Here is a 21,419-nt window from a genome sequence, read left to right as displayed (position 1 = left end):
AGTCCCCGGACTGCCCGCCTGAGAGCCAAGTTGGCAGCCCCGAAGCAGGCACTGCTCAGACAAGTTCAGTCTAGGCTAGACAGGGAAAAGCTGAGGGAAGGAAGCAGGGCCCAACACAGCTCCAGCTCCCAGGCCTCCACAGGCCTCTAGGCTGCACTAGGTGCAAGGAGGGAGACAGTGAGAAGCTTGGGGGGGACTGAGGTGGTGAATAGTGCTGTCACCTCTAGCCAGGCAGGAGAGAAGCCAGCCTTAAATGGGCCCCTCCTCCAGAAGGCTGAAGTCAGAATGATAGAGGAAATTCAGGAAGGGCTTTTCAAAGAACCAACAGGACTCTCGAACTTGGGCCAGTGGTGGGGAGGGGGTAGGAAAGGGAAGGGGTGAGAAGGCAGGGAAATAGGCAGAAGGCAAGGAGGTGAACCAGGGTTATTTTTAGGAGTTATAAAGAGTTTGGGGAGGGGAGAAAGGGTGGCAGAAGGACCAGGTGCAAGTGAACAGAGAAGGGTGTCAAGAGAGCAGTGAGCCTGGCCACTGTGGTGGTGGGGATGGGGTCAGGGAGTATTGGTGGGAGAGGAGAGTGCTGTCAGAAATAGCCACTCTGGGGCTCTGTGTGACCTGACTGGGCCACAAAGATGGCCACTGCAAGAATAATCACAGTGGGGTAACCAAGCCCTCAAGGGAGCCTCCAGGGCTAAATGGGGGACTCAGGGCCAGAATCCAGAGGCTGGATACCCTGTCTACAGGCATAGGGAGGAGAGGGTAATATGGGGACAAGTGGGTCCTAGCCAGCTCAGCAGGGTGAACAGGAGAGTGCTGAGGGTGGGGGAGGGAAGGGACAGAACAGAAGACTCAGTAGAGAAGTCAGGACTGGCCTGTGCTAACGGGGGAAGCTGGGACATAACCAAGGTAGGGCAGTTACATGTGCTAGGAGAAGCAGTGACACATGAGGAGGCAGGGAAGCTGGGGTCCACAGTCCTGCCAGACAGTGATCGGGGAGAGAAGTCTGCCCAGGCCAGACCCAAGGTAACTACATGTTATGTGGGGGTAGCAGAAGGCACAGAGACTTCTGCTGGGGGATGAGGTCAAAAGAGAGCTCCAGTTGTGAGAAGGAAAGGAAACGTTGGGGACAAGCCTGTCTGGCCCCTAAGGGTGTGTGTAGGTATTGAGTCAGGGTGCAGAAGATGCAAGAGGAAGAGGGACAGTGAGGGGACAGGGAAAGATCTGCTAAGTGGGAGAGGATGGAAGTGTGTATGTTTCTTGAAGAGCAGATTCAGGGATTTGGGGGCTTTGGGGGCAGACAGGGATTCAGAAAGATGAGAGGGTCTAGAGGCCTCAGCTGCAGATACAGGGAAATGGGGTGAGGGGGAGATGAAACAAGTCTGTCTGGGCCAGGTTGGGATGGGTGGATGGAAGAAGGCAGAGGGTGAAGGGAAAAGTGACCTGGGTGGCTCCTCAAGGTCTGGGCAAAGGGAGGAGGGGCAGGGGCAGATGAAGGGGGCACTGGAGTTCCTGCCTGATGGTTTAGTGGGGCAGTCTGGGGAAAAGCGATGGAGCCTATCTGTCAAAGCCAGGTAAGAAGATGGGGGTGTTGTACCTGAGGGATGGAACAACAGACTGGGAGAAGAGGGAGCCTGTCAGGAGAGGTGTGCACACTGTTTATATGTGTGTGTGTGGGGGGGGGGGGTAGGTGTCCCTGGAGCCCCAGACAGAATGAGGCCGTGCACACCAGCTCTGTCCCGACAGTCTCAGAGTGGGAGAGAAGGGGGTCAGAATAGGGGTGTGCATAGGGTTAGAGGAGAGGAAACAGAGGCTAGGAGAGGTGAAGGACTGGTCAAGATGGGGGGGTGTGAGCAGACGAAGGAGGGGTCAGAGGCTGGGGGAGATGGGGGCTGAGTCAGGATGGGGGGAATCCATAAGACAGAGGGGTCAGAGACCCGGAGGGGGGCGCCCCGTCAGGAGAGGGGTGCACATGGGGGAAGGGTCAGAGGCTGGGGGAGATGGGAGCCCAGTCAGGAGGGGGTTGTGCACACTAGGGAGGTGTCAGAGGCTTGAGGAGGTGGGGGCCCGGTCAGGAAGGGTAGGGGGCACACGGGTGCGGGGTAGGGATCAGAGCCTGGAGGGCCAGGCACCAGTCCGTCCCGCCGGGTTTCATCTGGCTCCGGCCGGGTGTGGGGGTGGGGGTCGCTGCCTCACCGCCCCTCCCCGGGAGACAAAGAGCCGGCGGCTCCCCGCCGGGCCGGCCGCCCGCCCTCCCTGCGCGCGACGCTTACCTGGGCCGGCCCCGGGACCGGAGCGCGGGGCTGCGGGCCCGGCCTGCTCCGGGGCGCGCTCTCGGATCGGCTCCGCTCGGAGGCGGCGGTGGCAGCAGCGAGAGCAGCGGCAGCGGCAGCGGCAGCGGGAGCAGCAGCAGCAGCAGCAATAGCAGCAGCCGGGCCGCCTCCGCCTCAGCGCAGCCTCCGCCTCCCGCTCCGTGAGTCACCGCGGCGGGGAGGGCGCGAGGGAGGCGCCAGGCCGCCGGGGGTGGGACCGGACCAAGGGCAGCCTCAGCCCAGCACAGGCCGCGGCGCGGGTGGCGGCGGCGGAGGCGGCGGCTGCTGCAGCAACGTCCGCCGGCGGGGAGGAGGGCGCGGCGGCCTAGAGGCGGGACCGGGAGCTTTCGGGGGCGGGGATTGGACGGATGTGGGGGCGGGGCCAAAAGGAGAAACGGCGCTTCCACCGGAGGGGGCGGGACCTGGACGGGAAAGAGGCGGAGCTGCGGAGGGAGTGGGCGAGGTCTGCAGCCGAGGAGGCGGGGCCTAGATGGGGAAGGGGGCGTGATCGTAGTCAGGCTCTCTTTTAGAGGGGGAGGAGTCTGAGGGTCGTGGGCGGGGCCTGGGCAGGGAAGGGATAGGGCTGATCCTGGAGCTCTGTGGAGGTCGGAGAAGTGGCGCGGAGAGCACCCAGGGGAGACACCAAGTGGGCTGGAATGAGGCCGTGTCGGGGGCGGATCTGGAAAAGAGGTTGGAGCCAGCGGGTCACCACCGGTCCTGGGACCACTATGATCCCATAAAACTAAAGACCTCTCCTACGCACAGAATTCTATTTCAAAGCAGGAGAAAGGCAAACCAGGAAGGGCCCAGAAAGCCAGTTTGAGCTTGTTTGACGAGACCTGGGCGGGAGGGGCGGGGGATCTCTCAAGCCATTCAACAAGCATTTATTAAGCGATTACTGCATTCCAGGCAAGAGCTGAGGAGAGCAAGGCAGTCCCTGCCCTGAAGGAGCTCACAATCTAATGGAGAAGACAACCGAACAAACTGTCTACGGGATAAATTGGGGGTAATAGCTATGATGCACGTAAACTTGGGACCTGGAAAGACAGGCAGGAACGCTGGGTGTAGAGATTAATGAAACTAAACTTGGGTCCAAAGATTCCACTGCAGGAAGTGAGGTACAAAGACGTGAAAAAGATCTTGCCGCCCAAAGCTCTAAAGCCATTACAGGTTGCATTAACTGAAGCACAGACAGAGGACCCTGCCCTGGTCAGAACACATCTAGAGGGCATCTTGGGAAGAACATTAACAAGCTAGAGGGAGGACAGAAGATGAACAATCAGAGAAGGAAACTGGAAACCATGCATGCTGGGAGGAGGAAGAGGGGCTGGGGTGGGAGAGAGTAATAATGACTGGAGAGGCAATGTGGCTAAGTGGAGAAAAGTGTTCTTGGAATCACAAAGACCTGAGTTTAAGTCCCACCTATGATATATGTCAAGGTGGTTCAGTGGACAGAGTGCCAGGCATGAAGTCAGGAAGACTCATTCTTCTTGACTTCAAATCCAACTTCAGACACTTGCTAGCTATATGACCCTGGACAGGTCACTTAATTCTATTGGCTTCAAGTTTCCTTGTCTGTAAAATGAGCTGGAGAAGGAAATGGCAAGCCACTCCAGTATCTTTGCCAAGAAAACCCTAAATGGGGTCATAAAGAATCGAATAAAACTGAACAACACAAGTATGTGACCTTTGCAAATCTTTATGACAAGTTGCAGAGAAACCACCAATCAGCATTGGTAGACATGAAACTCCCTACACTGATGAACTCAGAAGTCTGGTAAAAACAAACAAAGCTCTCACATTTATCTATCACCAGGGTTCTTAACCTAGGAGCCCAGCAATTTGAATGGGAATAAAATATATCTTTATTTTCACTAACCTCTATTGAAATTTGTCATTTCCTTCATTTGTGAAATTAAAAAAATATATTAACCTGAAAAAGAGTCTATGATTCACTGAAGTCCATGACATAAAAAAATTAAGAACTTCTAATCAATCAATGGTCTGAAAGTATGTATCTCATAAGAGCCTTACAATAACCTTGGGAAGTAACTAAGTAATAAGAGGCAACAGAGGCTCAGTGAAAAATGACTTTGCTGGTCATTTCAAAGCATATGTGTCAGAGAAAGATTGGGACCCAAGAACTTGACAAGGGCAGCTCTCTATCTACTACTACATACTGCAAAGAAATTAGACAAGTTTTTCCTGACTTATATCAAGGGCTGTCCCATGAAAGTTTGTGTTCTATTGGCTCCATTGGGTAGAAACAGAGCCAATGAAGAGGGGAGGAGGAGTTAGAGAGAGAGAAATTTTAGCTCTTTCCAACAATAAGCTCTGTCTAAAAGTGAAACAGACTGACATAGTAAGGAAAGCCTCCCAACGCAGAAAGTGGCTAAGGGTAAGTCAACGACTACCTTTTTTGTATGTTGTAGCTAGGATTTCAACTACAGGACGTAGACTAGGAAAATTCCATGACCCTTTGGGCTGTAGGGTTCATTGACCCATAAACTTGGAATGGACAATTACCAAGCATTCAGAGATGTAACCTACTTTTCTACGAGGACTGTGTGCCTTCCAAAGTATTTATGTTAATATCATTGTTCATCTATGACTTTGCTTTCAAAACTGTTTCTTCCAGACCAATTAGACTGCCAAAGATACAAGGGGCCTTAGCCTGGGTTCTGTGAAGTTTTATTTTTTTACATTTAATTATTATTTTATTTTTTCTCAATTACATGTAAACAAAAATTTTTAACATTCATTTTTTAAAATGTTAAGTTCCAGGGGGTAGCTGGGTAGCTCAGTGGATGAGAGTCAGGCCTAGAGATGGGAGGTCCTAGGTTCAAATCTGGCCTCAGACACTTCCCAGCTGTATGACCCTGGGCAAGTCACTTGACCCCCATTGCCTAGCCCTTACAAGTCTTCTGCCTTGGAGCCAATACACAGTATTGACTTCAAGACAGAAGGTAAAGGTTTAAAAAAATTTTTTTTTAATTCCATGTTATCTCCCTCTTTTCTTCCCCCCCTTCCTGAGAAGGCAGGCAATTTTATATGGATTATACATGTCCAGTCATGCAAAACATATTTCCACATTAGCCATGTTGTAAAAGAAAACATAGACCCAAAAAATAAACAAAAAACAAAACAATACTAATTTTTTTTAAATCTATGCTTCAATCCAAATACAGACTCCATCAGTTCTTTTTCTGGAAGTGGATAGCATATTTCATCATTCGGGTGATTCAGAATTGTCTTGGATCACTCTATTGCTGAGAATAGCTAAGTCATTCAGAGTTGCTTATCTTACAATATTGCTGTTAGTGTATATAATGCTCTCTTGGTTCATTTCATTTCATTTTGCATCAGTTCAGGTAAGTCTTCCCAGGTTTCTCCAAAGCCACCCCATTTGTCATTTCTTATAGTACAATAGTATTCCATCACAATCATGTACTATCACTTGTTCAGTCAGTCCCCAATTCATGGGCATCCACTCAGTTTCCAGTTCTTTGCCACCACAAAAAGAGTTGCTATAAATATTTCTGTACATGTAGATCTTTAAAAAAAAAAAAACTCTTACCTTCTGTCTTATAATCAACATCATATGGTATTTCTAAGGCAGAAGAATGGCCTTTATCAAGAACCTATATTAAAAATTTTTTTCCTAATTTTGGCTGCATTCATTCTGTTTATGCAAATCCTTAAATTTGACATAATCAAGATGATCTATTTTACATCCCATAAAATGTTCTCTTCTTTAGTCATAAAATCTTCCCTTATTCATAAATCTGACAGGTAAAATATTCCATGCTCCCCTAATATGCTTATGATATTACTCTTTATGTCTAAATCATGTATCCATTTTGGCCTTTTTTGATAATTTGGTTGCTATGACACCAAATAAGTAAATTAACTTAGAATCATCACTTTTATTATATTGTCTTGACATACCCTTAAGCAATTAATATTTCTCCAGTTGTTTAGATCTGACTTCATGTGAAATATTCACATAATTTCTGGGTTTGTCTCAACAGGTAGACTTCTAAGTATTTTATTTTGTCTGTGATTCTTTTTTTTAACCCTTAAAATCAATCCTAAATATTGATTCCAAGACACAAGAACACTTGGAGGTCTCTGAGGTAAAATTTGAACCTTGGACCTCTCATCTCCAAGTCTGGCTCTCTCCCTACAGAGCCACCTACCTGCCTCTCATCCCAGGTAGTGCACATGCAACATGCTTTAACAGTTGTCTCCTGGAGACAATGTCCCTTTGTTGTCTAAACCAAAGGGGTGGCCAGCTGCACTTAATTGAACCTCAGGCCAAATAGAAGAGGAGGGTGCTAATAATGCACACTGGTGTGAGAGCTATTTTGGGGGCAGGGAAGGCCTGTGTAGGCAGTGTGACCTTTAGCTGGTACTAGGTAATGAGCCCCCTCCTCTGCTCTTGGAGGTCAGGCCTAGGGCAGGGACAGGGGCCAGTTTGGGAACAGGATAGAAGGGAAAGAATTCATGCTGAGGAAAGACCTAGAGTTACACTAATTAAGATGTAAGAAGCATTACACTGAACATATTAAGGCCGACTAGCTAGAAAGTTTTCTTTGACACAGTATACACCCTCGTTATGTTGTTTCCTTTTTTTGCACAAATCTGGCTACCTCCCTTTCTCTAGGGACCCACACTAAAATAGCCAAGCAGCTAAGAAGGCCTCGGTAGACAGCGTTCTCCAGGGCTTTGCCTGGGCAAATAATTTTCACCTGATTATACTTTGGAGATAACAAGGAATTATTAAACACAATCATGAAAGCATTTTGTAGATCAGTGAATCTACATCTTTTGTGTCATGAATGGAATATGTACAGCTGGGAACATCTGGCTGTCTGCCCACGAGGCCCCAGAGTGCTGCGATCTGCAGCATCTGATGACGGGACCTCTCTCCATCACAGAACACTTCTTGTACCACGCTAGGGTCTGGGAACAGGAGAAAGAAATATTTATTCATTATTTGGCTCAGTGTTTGGATCGAATACAATTTCTCGTGGATGTGTTTAGTCTACACTGCCTGAAACTTCCCAATAAAAGGGAGGCATACCTGAAACCTCAGATTTCAGGCAAATATTGAGAATATCAGTTATCAAAGGAATTTAAACTCCTGGACTCCTCTTTTCCTGGTAGCAGTTTTCCAATGAATTGAGAACAAGAAATGTACTGGCTAGTCAAAAAGGACTAGCCTGTTTCTGTTTCTCTCTTTCCCTCTGTCTCTGTCTGTCTGTCTGTCTGTCTGTCTCTTTCTCCACCACTTCTCAGTTCCAAAGCAGAAGAGTGGCAAGGGGGTAGGCAATTGGGGTTAAGTCACATTGCTCAGAAATTGTCAGGTTGAATTGGAACCCAGGTCCTCCTGACTCCAGCCCTGGCTCTTTATCTACTGAGCTCCCTAGATGCTGCACGCCTCCCCCCTTTTTGGCTTTTAAGACTCTTCATTGCCTGGGCTCTTCCTCCCTTTCCAGGCTTCTTACTCTTTATTTCCCACAGCATAGTCTAAGGTGCAATGGCCTCCTTGCTGTTCCTCACCCCCAGGCTCCATGGCTGGAATGCTCTTCCTCCTCCGTCCCTCCTCTTCTTGGCTTTCCTGGCCTCCTACCAGACCAGGCTCACATCCCTCCTCTGTTCTCTCCATCCCCTGCTCCTGGCAGCACCGCTAATGCCTTCCTCCTTGCAAGGCATACAGCTGTTTGCCCATCATCTCCCCCAGAGAACATCGGCTCTCTGAGGGTGGGAACTGGTTTTGTACCTGCAGTCCTAGCGAGATCTGTAAGTGCTCAGGAAATGCTGTTGACTGACGCTTAATTATCATTCAGGACGAGCAGCGATTTCCAAAGCTCTCTCTGAGAACAGAGTTCCATGGTGGGTGGGATGGCCTACAACCCCCATTACAGACAAGGAATTGTGCTGGAGAAGGGGGATGTGCAAAGGATGCTATCGAAGAAATGGAAGTCCAGAAAAGAATATGGTAGCACAGTGGACAGGGCACCAGGCCTGGAGTTGGGAGGTCCCGGGTTCAAATATGGCCTCAGACACTTCCTAGCTGTGTGACCCTGGGCAAGTCACTTGACTCCCATTGTCTAGCCCTTACCATTCTTCTGCCTTGGAACCGATACACAGTATTGATTCTAAGGTGCAAGGTAAGGGTTTAAAAAAAAATGTCAAGAAGAGGCAGGGAAGGCCTCCAGCCCACTGGATGAACACGAGCAAGTAGTAGATGATGAGCCATGATATACCCAGGAAGAGGAATGCCTCCCCCAATGAGATCATGGATCCATTGATATTAGATATTAGAGCATAAGCCATCTGTCATCACCTAGGACCCAGGGAACTAGGGAGCATAATCTTATGATATTAAGACTTTTCATTTTTTTAACCCTCACCTTTCATCTTAGAATCAATACTGCATATTGGTTCCAAGGTAGAAGAGCAGTAAGGGCTAGGCAAGGGGGGTTAAGTGACTTGGCCAGGGTCATACAGCTGGGAAGTATCTGAGGCCAGATTTGAACCCAGGACCTCCCATCTCTGGGCCTGACTCTCCCTTCACTGAGCCACCCAGCTGCCCTCAAGACTTTTCATTTTTGTTCAACAAAGACTACAGTGCAAATAAATTTCCCAGATTTTCAGTCCTGTACCCCCCTACCCTCACCCTCCTGCCCAGAAACCACTTCCATCCATAGCATTCACCCCCAGCTGGTAAAACAAGGTCAGGAGGGTCCTTGCTTTATAGTTAATAAACACCAAAGACTAAGGCTGGGTCAAATCTACACCCTGGTGCTTACTAATGAAGGTTTTCACATGAAAAGGTTGCAAAAAGGAACAAACACGGAGCAAATATCCTGGGATCTGAGGTGGTTACCAGCCTTCCTCCTGTCCCAGCCATAGCAGCCAGTAATGAAGATTAATTATTTAAAGAAGGATACATGAGAGCCAGCCCAGGCGGTGAGAGGAGAGAAGGAAGCATCTCTCGGGGATCTTCCTGTTGGAATTGTGTTAATTAGCACAAGCTACAGCTCTAAGGGAAAGAGCCCAAGATACCCAACAGTCAGAGAATGAGAGCTTCATTACACTTTTTTAAAAAAAGAACCCAGGTGAGTAAATCTCTGACAAAATGCTATTTGAAAATAAAATTGCCTCCCCCTCACCCAGCATGTGGCTGATTACATGGTGCTGTGATGACAAGAGGTAAGTGGAAGGAGGATCCAGAGTCTCTCTGGAGTCTCAGCTCAAATTAAGGCTTTCTGTGCCAAGAAGGGCATTTTTTGGCATAAAAGTGGCCCCTAACACTGTCCCTACCCCAGAAGTTACTGCCCCTTCCATTCTGGCTTTCTTTTCCTGTGCTCACTGGGCAGTCGTCTTCCTGACCTCTGGGGATCAGTAATGATAGGAGATGGGGCAGCTGGGTGGCTCAGTGGATGGAGAGCCAGGCCTAGAGATGGGAGGTTCTGGGTTCAAATGTGACCTCAGACACTTCTTTGCTGTGTAACCCTGGGCAAGTCACTTAACCCCCATTGCCTAGCTCTTCCTACTTTTCTGCCTTAGAACCAATATACAGTATTGATTCTAAGGTGGAAGGGTTTAAAAATAAATAAATAAAAAATAAATGTTTACTAACTGATTAATTGGCAACAAAACCAAAGATGAGTCTGGTGCAAGAATTCTATGAGAAATTTAGTCAGATGTTTACACATTGACATACTGAATTATTACCTATAGAAAACTCTGTTTAGAGCCACTGAGGTAATTTAAATCCATTGTCTCCAACTTGTAAATCATTACTAACCATTGTCCCTGCAAAAGGCTTATCTGATCCCTTTGCCTATGCCATTTCCCCAATAAAGTATGTACCCCAAATCATTAAACTTTGTCACTGGTCAGCTGCATGTCTGTCAGTCTGTCAGTCTGTCAGTTCGGTCCTCCTGTAATCCCAGAATCATTTTTCTCATCTCTGTTCATTGACCTATGAGTAATTTGTCCAGTCATATGGCCTTAGGAGTACCTTAACCTGAGGAGCAGAGTAGTGGCATAAAGAGTTACTAGAGATCTGAAATCAAATACTGCCAGACACTTTTAGCTGTTTGACTCTGTACAATATCTTTTATTCCTCAGAGCCTCAATTTCCCCATCTGTAAAACAGGGATGATGTCCAATACTAACTCCCAAATTATGAAGAAAGTGGTTGGATGCTGAAAACACTATGCATATGTGAACTATTATTTATCTATCTTGAAACTCACTTGGTGTCTCTCCACCGTCCAACTCTTTCCCCACTTATAGATTGGCTCTTTCTAAAAGAATCCCTACCTTAATATCATCTGCGAAATAAGAAATCCAGCTTTCCCCATGATTCCCCAGCTGGCTTCACAGCTAATGACAGTCTTGTTGCTGCCCTTGCAGCTGGCTTGGGAGAGCTTTTTCTGACCTTTTCCCCATGTAACACATTATCTACCATTCACTCGAATTTCCTTAAGGAGCTTTTCAGTTCTACCAGTTCCTCTGGGCAGCCTCAGCGTGTGACCTAGGATGTCCTGCCATGCCTAAGAACATTCTGTCTCATTGATTTCTTTGGGATGGGACCATGACCTGGCCACCTCCATTCTGATGGGCTCCAGGCAGGTGGTGCGCCATTCAAGGAAGAAATGAGTTTGAGGATCATTATGTCAAATGATTGAAGATACTTTTCAGCTTAGCACTGCCTGGATCATTCACAGGAAGGGAGGAAAGAACAAACATTTATTAAGTACCTTCTATATGCCAGGACCTGCGCTAAGTACTTTATGAGTATTATTTTATTATTTCATTGGATTCTCACAATCCTAGGAGATAGGCACTGTAATGATCCCCATTTTACAGCTGAGAAAATTGAGGCAGCCAGAGGTTAAATGGCCTGTCCAAGGTCACACAGCTAGTAAGTGCCTGAGGCCAGATTTGAACTCAAGTCCTCCTGAATCCAGGTTCAGTATTCCATCCATGGTTTCAACTAGCTGCCATAGGATTTGGGGATAATTACGATACTACATCTGATTTGTGGGTTCTTTTTTAAAAATTTTATTTAATTAATGAATTTATAATATTTTCCCATGGTTACAAGATTCATGTTCTTTCCATGCCCTTTCCCAATCCCCCTCCCATAGCTGACGTGCAATTCCTCTGGGTTTTACATGTAACATTGATCAAGACCTATTTCCATATTATTGATATTTGCACTGTGGTGATCATTTAGAGTCTATATCTGATTTGTGGGTTCTTTAGCCAATTCTGCATTGAATATATGAATGCAGTAAGTAAAGTTGGGGCACTAGACAATCCAGGTTCAAATCTGGCCTCAGACACTTATTAGTTATATGATCCTAAACAGATCACGTAACCTTGTTTGCCTCAGTTTCCTCATCTGTCAAATGAGTTAGAAAAGGACATGGCAAACCACCTCAATATCTCTGCCAAGAAAACCCCCAAAGGGGTCAGGAAGAGTGATACATACCTGAAAACAACTGAACAATAGTGATACCAGGCTTGGAATCAGGAAGACATCTTTACGAGTTCAAATCTGGCCTCAGATACTTACCAGTTATATGACCCTAGACAGATCACGTAACCTTGTTTGCCTCAGTTTCCTCATCAGTCAGATGAGTTAGAAAAGGACATGGCAAACCACCTCAATATCTCTGCCAAGAAAACCCCCAAAGGGGTCAGGAAAAATCGGACACAACTGGAAACCACTAAACAACATAAATGTGGAGCTATTCATAGGGCTGGGGTGGACTGGAGGTCGCCCCCTACTTTGCACTCACAGAGATCTGAAATCCTCCAACAGGCACCCAAATAGAAGTCCTGCTTGAAGGGGGAAAGAAAGCCTCGGGCCTCTGTGTCAGGCCGAGTCCTGACGTCCCTTTGTCCCCGATTCCGGGGCCTTCTTTCATTCGGCGTCTGGTCGGGGAGGTTAGGGAACTGCCACCAGCAGGAGTCCTGGCGCCTTTCATAGAAATTGGGCTTTGCAGAGGGCATCAATATGTTGTTTGCGAGGAAGGCGGGAGGGGGCATGAGGAAGGGGAAGAGATGAACTTCTTTAGCTGAATTCAAGTGGAGGCATTCATTGGAATCTCCCCAAAGCCCTTGCAGTACTCTCCGATTGCCTCTAATGAGTGGTTAGACTGAAATAGCTACAGACTCCAGGGGGTAGACGGAACCTATTGAGGACCTTTCCGAGGACAGAAAGGATGGAATATAGCTCGTACCAAGGAGAAATGTCAGCTTCCTCCATGCCTTTAGCAGAGTGCTCAGCATGGGAGCATTTCTGCTCATCTTACTAATTGGGGGCTAAGTACAGACAGAACAGAGAGGGGCACTTATGTTGCTAATAAGCAGAAAAGCTTCCTTAGGAAAATGAGGAAGACAGAGAGGACGCAGAGAGCCCTCAGACGGGCAGGCAGGTGACTCTTTTTTTTTTTTTAAAGAACTTTAAGCAGACATTTCCATTGAGTCTTTCTTTAGAAAGGGAGGCTTACAGAAATAGCACGCTAAAGGGGCTTCGGTGTCTGAAAAAGATAAAGGAACCAATTTTAATTTGCCTACCATCATTGATGCTAATGACACCCTGCTGAGACTGTCTGTAATATTAACATACAAATCCCTACCAAGCTAAATTACATTTTCTCTGCTAACACTGGGACTCTCTGAGACTCCTCTAAGGAAATAAAAGTAAAAGAGTGATTCGCCTCCTCTGCAGCACCACCATGGGAGGAAGCGTTGAGTTGGAAGGTCCTTCTAACACAGCAGGACTTAACCTTTTTTGGGTCTTAGCCTTTGGCATGGGACTGACACCTATCGACCCCTTCTCAGAAAAATATTCTCAAATGTATATAATACAATGCATAAGATTGCAAAGGAAACCAATTATGTTGAAATGAAGTTACTGATTTTTAAAAAGAAGTTATAGATTCCAGGTTAAGAACCCCTGTTCACTTTTATTTTGATTTTTCATTTCCCACAATTACTAAAAAAAAGCCTCTAAATAGCTGAACGATGGATACAAAGCTATACTTAGCCAAAAAGAATATAATTTTTGAGTTGTTTATTGCATTTATTAATAGTTTACTATGTGGTCCAATGAGCTATAAAATTGTGTGTACCCTTTAACCTAGCAATATCACTAATGAATCTGTATCCCAAAGATATATTAAAAGTAAGGGCAGCTGGGTGGCTCAGTGGATTAACAACTAGGCCTAGAGATGGGAGGTCCTAGGTTCAAATCTGACCTCAGACACTTCCTAGCTGTGTGACCCTGGGTGAGTCACTTAACCCCCATTCCTAGTCCTTACCACTCTTCTGCCTTGGAAACAATACACAGGATATATAAAATTAATTATATACAGCAATTATATGTATAATATATAAAAGTAAATTAAAATATAAAAAAGTAAAAAGACATATTAAAAGAAAAAAAAGGGAAAAGGGACTACATGTTCAAAAATATCCATAGTAGGGGGCAGCTGGGTAACTCAGTAGATTGAGAGCCAGGCCTAGAGATGGGAGGTCCTGGGTTCAAATTTGACCTCAGATACTTCCTAGCTATGTGACCCTGGGAAAGTCACTTAACCCCCATTGCCTCGCCCTGACCACTCTTGTGCCTTGGAACTAATACACAGTATTGATTCTAAGGTGGAAGGAGAGGGTTTAAAAAAAAAAATATATATATATACATATATCTCCATAGCAGCTCTTTTTGTGGTGGCAGAGAATTGGAAATTAAGGCTATGCCTATCAATTGGGAAATGGATAAAGAGGTCATGGTATATTATTATAATGGAGTACTATTGTGCTATAAGAAATGCTGAGAATGATTTCAGAAAAACTTGAGAAGACTGACATGAACTGATACAGAATAAAGTGAGCAGAACCAGGAGGCCACTGTATACAGTAACAGCAATGCTGGACAGTGATCAACTGTGAATGACTTAGCTATTCTCAGATCTAAAATAATTCTGAAGGACCCATGATGAAAAATGCTATCCACTTTCAGAAAAAGAACCCATGGAATCTGAATGCTGATTGAAGCATACATACTGTTTTAAAATTTTCCCATGTTTTCCCCTGTGTTTTCTTTCACAACATGACTACCATGAAAAGGTTTTGCATGAATGCATGTGTATAACCATTGTCAAATTGCTGGTCTTTTCAGAAAGGGGGGAAAGAAAGGAAGGTGGGAGAGAATTTAAAACTCAAAATTATAAAGAAAGAAGGTTAAACATTGTTTTTACATGTAATTGGAAAAAATAAAAATTTAAAAATAAAAGTTTATTTTAAAAGGCTATTAAAAAAGAGAGAGAGTTTACTGGGACCATGCTAAGCTCTGAAGAGATAAAGAAAGGCAAAAATTGTCCCTGCCAGACCTTACATTTTAATGGGGGAGGGAGACAACAGGTAAACAATATAAGATACAGAGTACAGGAAAAGTGATTGAAAAAGGGAAAGCACTGATTTCCTCTTTAGGATTCTGGCTTTCTATCTCCAACTTATTTTAAGTCACCATTATTTAGCATTTTTATAATACAATTTCTTTTTCTTTTCTTTTTAAAAATTTTCCCATGGTTACATGATTCTTGTTGTCTCTCTCCTCTTTTCTCCATATTCCAGGAGCTGACAAGCAATTTCACTGGGTTTTTACAATACAATTTCAAAGCAGATCACAAAAGTTTATCATTTTCCCAAAAGATTATATTCATTTATGAATTTTCGAGCAGGGGACCAGCCTATAGGTGATGTACTGCTTGATAGCTTAGCTATGCTGGTCCTCAGGAAACAGATCCAGTCTGTTGCCAGGGTGATATTCAAAGATTTTCCAGCATGGCAGAAGCTGTCACAGCTTAGATTCCAATGACAGAGCCTTTGAGAACCAGGGTCACCTCCAGGCTACAATGGGGCAATCAGAACAGGCTTCTGTGGTGGGAGATGCCTCTGTAAGCATGGAAAGCCTTAAGAAAGCGCTATGCAGATGTGTCTGGAAAAATATTTATAGGGGCACTTTTCATAGTACCAAAGGACTGGACACAGAGAGGGTGGCCATGGATTATCAGTCCACAGCTGACCAAACTGTGGCACATGAATATGCTGAAATTATTGGGATATGTAAAGTGGCAAATATTAAGAATTTAAGGAGACTTAGAAAGACTGGCATGAACTGATATAGAATGATGTAAGCAGAATCTGGAAAACAATTTCCATTATAGCCACAAGACTACAAAGCAGGGTTCTGAACCTTTTCTATGTCATGTCATCCTTTGTCAGGCTAGAGAAGTATGTAGATTCCTTCTCAGAATAGTTTTAAGGACACAAAATAAAATACAGATAAGGAAACTAATTACAGTGAAATACAATTTATCTATCTCACTAACCATCTATCTATATTTAAAAACTTAAGAGCCCCATAAATTAAGAACTCATGGTATAAAGGAAAACACCATTGAAAAACATTCTTAGAAGGAATAGCTAGCTAGGTGGGACAGTGTATAGAGTGTCAGACCTAGAGGTAGGAGGTCTTGGATTCAAATTTGACCTCAAACACTTCCTAGTTGTGTGACCCCGAGTAAGGTTACTTAACCCCGATTGCTGTTCTTCTCTCTTAGAATTGATACTAAGACAAAAGATAAGAGTTTGGGGGAAAATAAGGCATCATCAGAATTCTGGTCAATGTAACAACTGATGGTGACCTCAGGAAGGGAACCACACTTCCTTTTTCTGGGCAGAAGGCTAGTAGACTATGCAGAAGAAGGGATATGCTGTCACATGTAATCAATTGTGGGAAGCCATCATACCCCCGCTGTCTGACAGAGTCACCACACCTAGACAGAGGACCCTGAATCTTGAGAGACCGCAGGCTCGGCTCTCTAAAATCAGTATGTCAACTTCTTTTGCCTAACTATACTTTTGTTAGAAGGGAGAGTTAAATTTTCTATTGGGGGAGAGGACTTTGGGAAGTGATAGCAATAGCAAAAAAAGACATTCCAATGCAATGGCATCAATAAACCATTAAAAAAAAACCCCACCACTATATTGATGAACCCAAAGGAGTCAACTCTTTCACTCACCACATGTCAATCCAAAGGGAGAGATTCAAGGACAGTCTCAACAAGTCTAAGGTCTCAGGTCCAGTCAGCAGATTCTTTATCAGCCTCCAACTCCAACTCAGAACTCCAAAGAATGAGAGCACGCAGAAGTCCCAAGCACAAAGAACTCCCAAGGAAGTCCTCACAGGAAGTTGTAACTCCTTTTTAAAGATACTTCCTTTGTATCACTTCCTGTGCCTTCCTACACTTTTACATCTACCAATCACAGCTAAAGCTTTGCTTAGGACTGCCCGGGGGCAGTCAGTCAATTGATTCTGATTCATCACCCACTATTGCATGTGTGGGTTACAGACCTCCCCCACTCAATTGTGAGTGGGGTGTTTATACTTTTGGTGATTAAATCTAAAAATAGGCATGGAAGTTAACTTAAATCTTCACAATCAGGGGAGAGTTAATTTCATTTTCACAATCAGAAGAGAGTTAATTTAACTTTCACAATCAGGGGAGAGTTAATTTAATCTTCACAGGCTGTATTGGTGAGGGAATATGGATTAGAACAGAGGGAGCTTTGTGTGAATTAAAATTAATATACAACACCTCAAGTATTATATTTATAAGATTTATTAAGATAAATAAAAACTAGAGTTAAAAGGGAGCTAACTAATTCAAGTCCTGAGAAAGAAAGAAAGAAGATAGGGAGGAGACATTAAGCTATATACAAACATGACCATGAGAGGAGAGGGATTCTGGGAAATACTGAAGGACTTCTGGGGAATGAAGTCCAAAGGTTCAAAATTCTAATGAATACTGCTTCCATCCAGAATATGGAATATGCTTCCAAAATAACTTAAGAAATGCAAACAAAAAAAGAAATACAAACCCCTCCTAATGGTGATCTCTTAAGTTGCTAAAACAAAGGTAGAGATGGAAGAGCCATTTTAGATCAAGGGGTCTGTAGCTGTTAGTAATAATATAATAATCACAATAACAATATACACCATGTATTAGTGTACGTAATGTATGATAATAACAATTGCTAGCATTTACACTTTGGCCACATGATAAGAAAACAGGGCTCATTGGAAAAGGTCTTGATGTTGGGAAAGATTGGAGGCTGTAACATTTAAAAGGAGTGGGAGCCATAAACTGTTATATTTAAAATAGTTGTCTGTCATAAAATGTGGTGATTAAACGAGTTAAATGCCATAAGCTGTAATAATTAAAATGGTTGAGGTTGTAAACTGTAGTGAGTAAAATAGTGGAAGATAGAAATTATAGTAGATATAAGAGTGGGTGAGTAAATTTGTGACCGCAGAAAATATGTTTCACTACAGTGTCTTGGTTTTAAATCAAATATAAGGTGGTCACCAGGGAAATATTCCCAATTATGAATATACCCAAGTGAACTGGGTTTTATAGAGAATTTAATTAATAATACAATGAGGAATTAAAGAAAGAGAGAAAGAGTGAAAAAGGAAATAGTATGAAGGGCCTTAAGCCAACATGGCCTAGACCTGAGTCTTAAGAGAGAGAGATCAGTCAGTCAGTCTTTTATCACTCACCACAAGGTCTATGCAAGGATTCTAGTGACAGAGTCTCCTCAGAGAGAGTTCCAGCCAGAGTCCTCCTCAAAGAGCCTTCCAGCCAGAGACTGTTTCAAAGGGCCTCTCTCAAGAGCCTCCAGAGGGACAGAGTCCCCTCAGAGGAGCTCCAGCGAGACCTCCTTAGAGATTGTCCTCCAAGAGCTTCCCTTCTCCAGAGCCTCTCCTCAAGTGATCCTCCAAAAGGATTTTCCTCAATCGAACCTCATAAGAGATTCTGCTTTTTCTTATATAGGGGGTTTTCTCCTATGTCACTTCCCCTAAGTTCTTCCATCTACCAATCACAGTAGACGTTTTCCAAGGGACAGCCCATTCTGAATTCACTGCTGGGTCGACTAATCCCTTTAGTAAGTTTGAACCAGAAAAACTTCTGAATAAGTTTTCACCTCTTTGCTCCTGGCAAGTTTACAAGTTGCCTGACCTTTAATAGGTACTTAGCACCCCGTTGTATTAATTCTAAAAATAGGCATTGCTTAAAGAACTTTTGGCCTCATTATAAGTATGGGTTAAAGTGCTTTCATTGTTTAGCAAGGAGTTCTCTCCCCGAAAGCAGTCCCAAGTACGGGTGGAGCAGAGGTCCTCCCATTTCTGATCCAAGTAGAGTTCTCACTGTCAAAATGGGGAATGTTCCTAGTAGGGAATTGTTCCAATGGAGAATTCCCCAATGTGAAAATTTTTAACATTCACAAGTCTGAGAAATTTCAAGATTTACAAGGCAAAATGAAAGGGGGTTGCAGAGAGACTTCAGGAGATAATGGAGGATAGAAGAGTCTGGTAGGCTGGGGTCCACGGAGTAAAGAAGAGTCAGATATGACTGAAATGACTGAACAACAAATCTATTTGATAATATATCAAGAAAGTGAGGCATGGAGTAACAAGTATACATTATACTTTATCTTTCTCATATCTCTCATCTGACAAGCTCTAAGTGCCTTGTAAACAAACAATTATGCTACCGGGAGGGAGACAGCTTGACACCCATTTTACAGATTAAAAGACGGAGTCACAGAAAGTGAAGTTGTTTGCTCAGGCTTTCCTGCCTCCCTCCGATTTCCTTTTATTTATGTATTTTTTAATTAAAAAAAAAAACCCTTACCTTCAGTCTTGGAGTCAATACTGTGTATTGGTTCCAAGGCAGAACAGTGGTAAGGGCTAGGCAATGGGGGTTAAAGTGACTTGCCCAGGGCCACACAGCTAAGATGTGTCTGAGGCCAGATTTGAACCTAGGACCTCCTGTCTCTAGGCCTGGCTCTCAATCCAGAGCAACCCAGCTGCCCCCTTGATTTCCTTTTAAATACATCCTTTTCTTGGCTTCAAGTCATTTTTCCTGAATGCAGTCATGGCAGAGGATTTCATTTCCCTGCTCCAAAAACCTTTCTTAGTTCCTTGCTGCCTACCAAGAAAATAGCTCACACTTCTATCGCTCTTTAGAGTTTGCAAAGTTCTTTACATGTGTATCGTCTCTTTGGTCCTTACTACAAACCTGTGAAGAAGGTGCTGCTATTATCCCAATTTTACAGGTAGGAAAGTGAGACATGGAGATTAATGGACTTACTCAGGGTCACACAGGGGATAATGATTAAACAACATTTACATAGTGCTTACTGTGTCCCAAATACTAAGCTCAACTCATTAAAAACATTCAATACTCAGAACCATCCTGGGAGTGAAGTGCTATTATTATGACTATTTTATAGATGAGGAAACTGAGGCAGAGGTGAAATGACTTGCTCAGGGTCACACAGCTAACAATTATCTGAGGCCAGATTTGGTCTGGTTTTCTGGACTCTAGGTCCCAGTGCTGCCTAACTCTTCTTGGTTGGCAAAGAGCAGCATTGTATGAGGTCAGAAATTACTGCTTGGGGAGCAGGGATGCCATGGAGTTGATCAGACTCCCTGAGCAGGCCCTGGCACATCAGGCAGGGCATGCTCCCATTAGTCATTTCCCCCTTCCTTGGGCCCCTCCATCCCATACCCAATAATGCACAATGACATGGAAAAGTGTTTGAGGTCTCATTTTCCTTTTATGGAACAGTGGTCTTTGCCCACTGCTGCTATAAATGGATGCCAGTGGGTACCCATTATATGGAGTGAAAGCTGAGGAGGAAGGAACCCAAGGGTTCCTTTGGTAAGCTGCCAATCCCTAACCATGGTATGTTCTGCCCAGGGACAAACTGCTTAGACTGCTGGAAATGTGTGGGAGGCAGGCCAAGCTGGGACACTGTTTGCCCCCAAAGAATCACTGTTCCTTTCTTGAGTAAAGGCTCAGGGAATTCGCCCAGGTTCAGTCATCACCAGATGTAAGGGACGATTACGGAGAATTTGGTACAACACTGAGACGCTCTGGAGAAGGATCTAGCCCTGCAACATGTTTGTTTTTAGCTAGAATAGTAAAAGCACCAAAATTTCTAAGACTACTTGCCAAAGGCAAGTTCAAAATGGAGGCAGTTATTCGCATTAGGCCAATATCTGCTTTCATCTGAATTGCCTGGGTCTTTTGGCTTTCATTTAGGTAACTGTCTCAAATTTCACCTTGGCTTCCAAGTGCTGGGGGTACATTGGGCTACATGGAGCAAATGTTAATTTTTCATATGAGCCAAAGGCCCCTCTCGGCTTTAGGACCATTTTTAAAGAATTTGAAATGGATGAAAAACAAATTTTTTCCCTTCTCCTTGTTCCCCATCCCTAGATTTTCTTGTCACATAGGGAAGTTCTCTATCCCATGTCTCAATAAATGTAATAATTGATACAAATATAGTACTTTAAAATTTTCTAATCACTTGCCACATTCTCTTACTTGAGTCTCTCAACAGTTGATGACATTACTCTTTTACAAAGGAAAAAAAAAGATTCAGAGGTGAAATGGCCCTGCTAGGGTTCCACTGCAAGTACAAGCATCAGAGACAGGAACTGAACTTGTCTTGCTGAATCCAAGGCCAGCACCTCTATCCATTATCCCAGACTGCTTCTATAACAGAAGCTCCTAGACAGCAAGAACTACTTGGCCCTTTTTTGCCTGGTTTTCCAATGTGCAGTATACCTTGTATACAATAGGCATTTAATAAATGTTGGATGAATTAGATGGTGACAATTTTGAGTAAGAAGAAGCAGGAAGAAAAATGAACCAAGACGTGCATCACTGCCTGTGTTGAAATTCGGGCTTGTGATGAAACTACAGTAGCCCCAAGGCCTTCTTGGGGGGGGGGGGGGGGCTTCAAGTTCAGTCACAATTGTTTGATAGTCACAGATTACAGGACTGCTATATAATTCTCACAAGAAACTCTCCCAGAACTAAAGGGGAGACATCAGATTTGGTTGTCTCATAACTCCTCGTACATCTGGGGTGAGGTGGAGGGTGGGCCTCCTTGCCCTTTATCAGTTGTTTGGGTTATGATTGAGCTTTTTATATTTGG

General features: G+C 44.4%; 2 protein-coding genes across 4 annotated transcripts in view; one reads left to right on the top strand and one right to left on the bottom strand.

The window, feature by feature from the left end:
* The window catches only part of CTNNBIP1 (catenin beta interacting protein 1), a 61,411-nt gene extending 58,739 nt beyond the window's left edge, over positions 1-2,672 (bottom strand). Inside the window, exon 1 of one of the 3 annotated variants that reach the window (XM_007491603.3) lies at positions 2,268-2,672. The gene's annotated coding sequence lies outside the window, so the exon portion shown is untranslated. The remainder of the gene's footprint in view (positions 1-2,267) is intronic. The other 2 variants (XM_056795811.1, XM_007491604.3) reach the window with 2 other exon arrangements.
* Positions 2,673-4,683: 2,011 nt separating this feature from the next.
* Positions 4,684-21,419, top strand: part of NMNAT1 (nicotinamide nucleotide adenylyltransferase 1) — an 87,884-nt gene continuing 71,148 nt past the window's right edge. Inside the window, exon 1 of the mRNA XM_056795808.1 lies at positions 4,684-4,704. The gene's annotated coding sequence lies outside the window, so the exon portion shown is untranslated. The remainder of the gene's footprint in view (positions 4,705-21,419) is intronic.

The sequence above is a fragment of the Monodelphis domestica genome, chromosome 4 (assembly GCF_027887165.1).
Source record: "Monodelphis domestica isolate mMonDom1 chromosome 4, mMonDom1.pri, whole genome shotgun sequence".
In the NCBI taxonomy this organism is placed as follows: domain Eukaryota; kingdom Metazoa; phylum Chordata; class Mammalia; order Didelphimorphia; family Didelphidae; genus Monodelphis; species Monodelphis domestica.
This window is presented reverse-complemented; position numbering and strand designations above follow the sequence as displayed.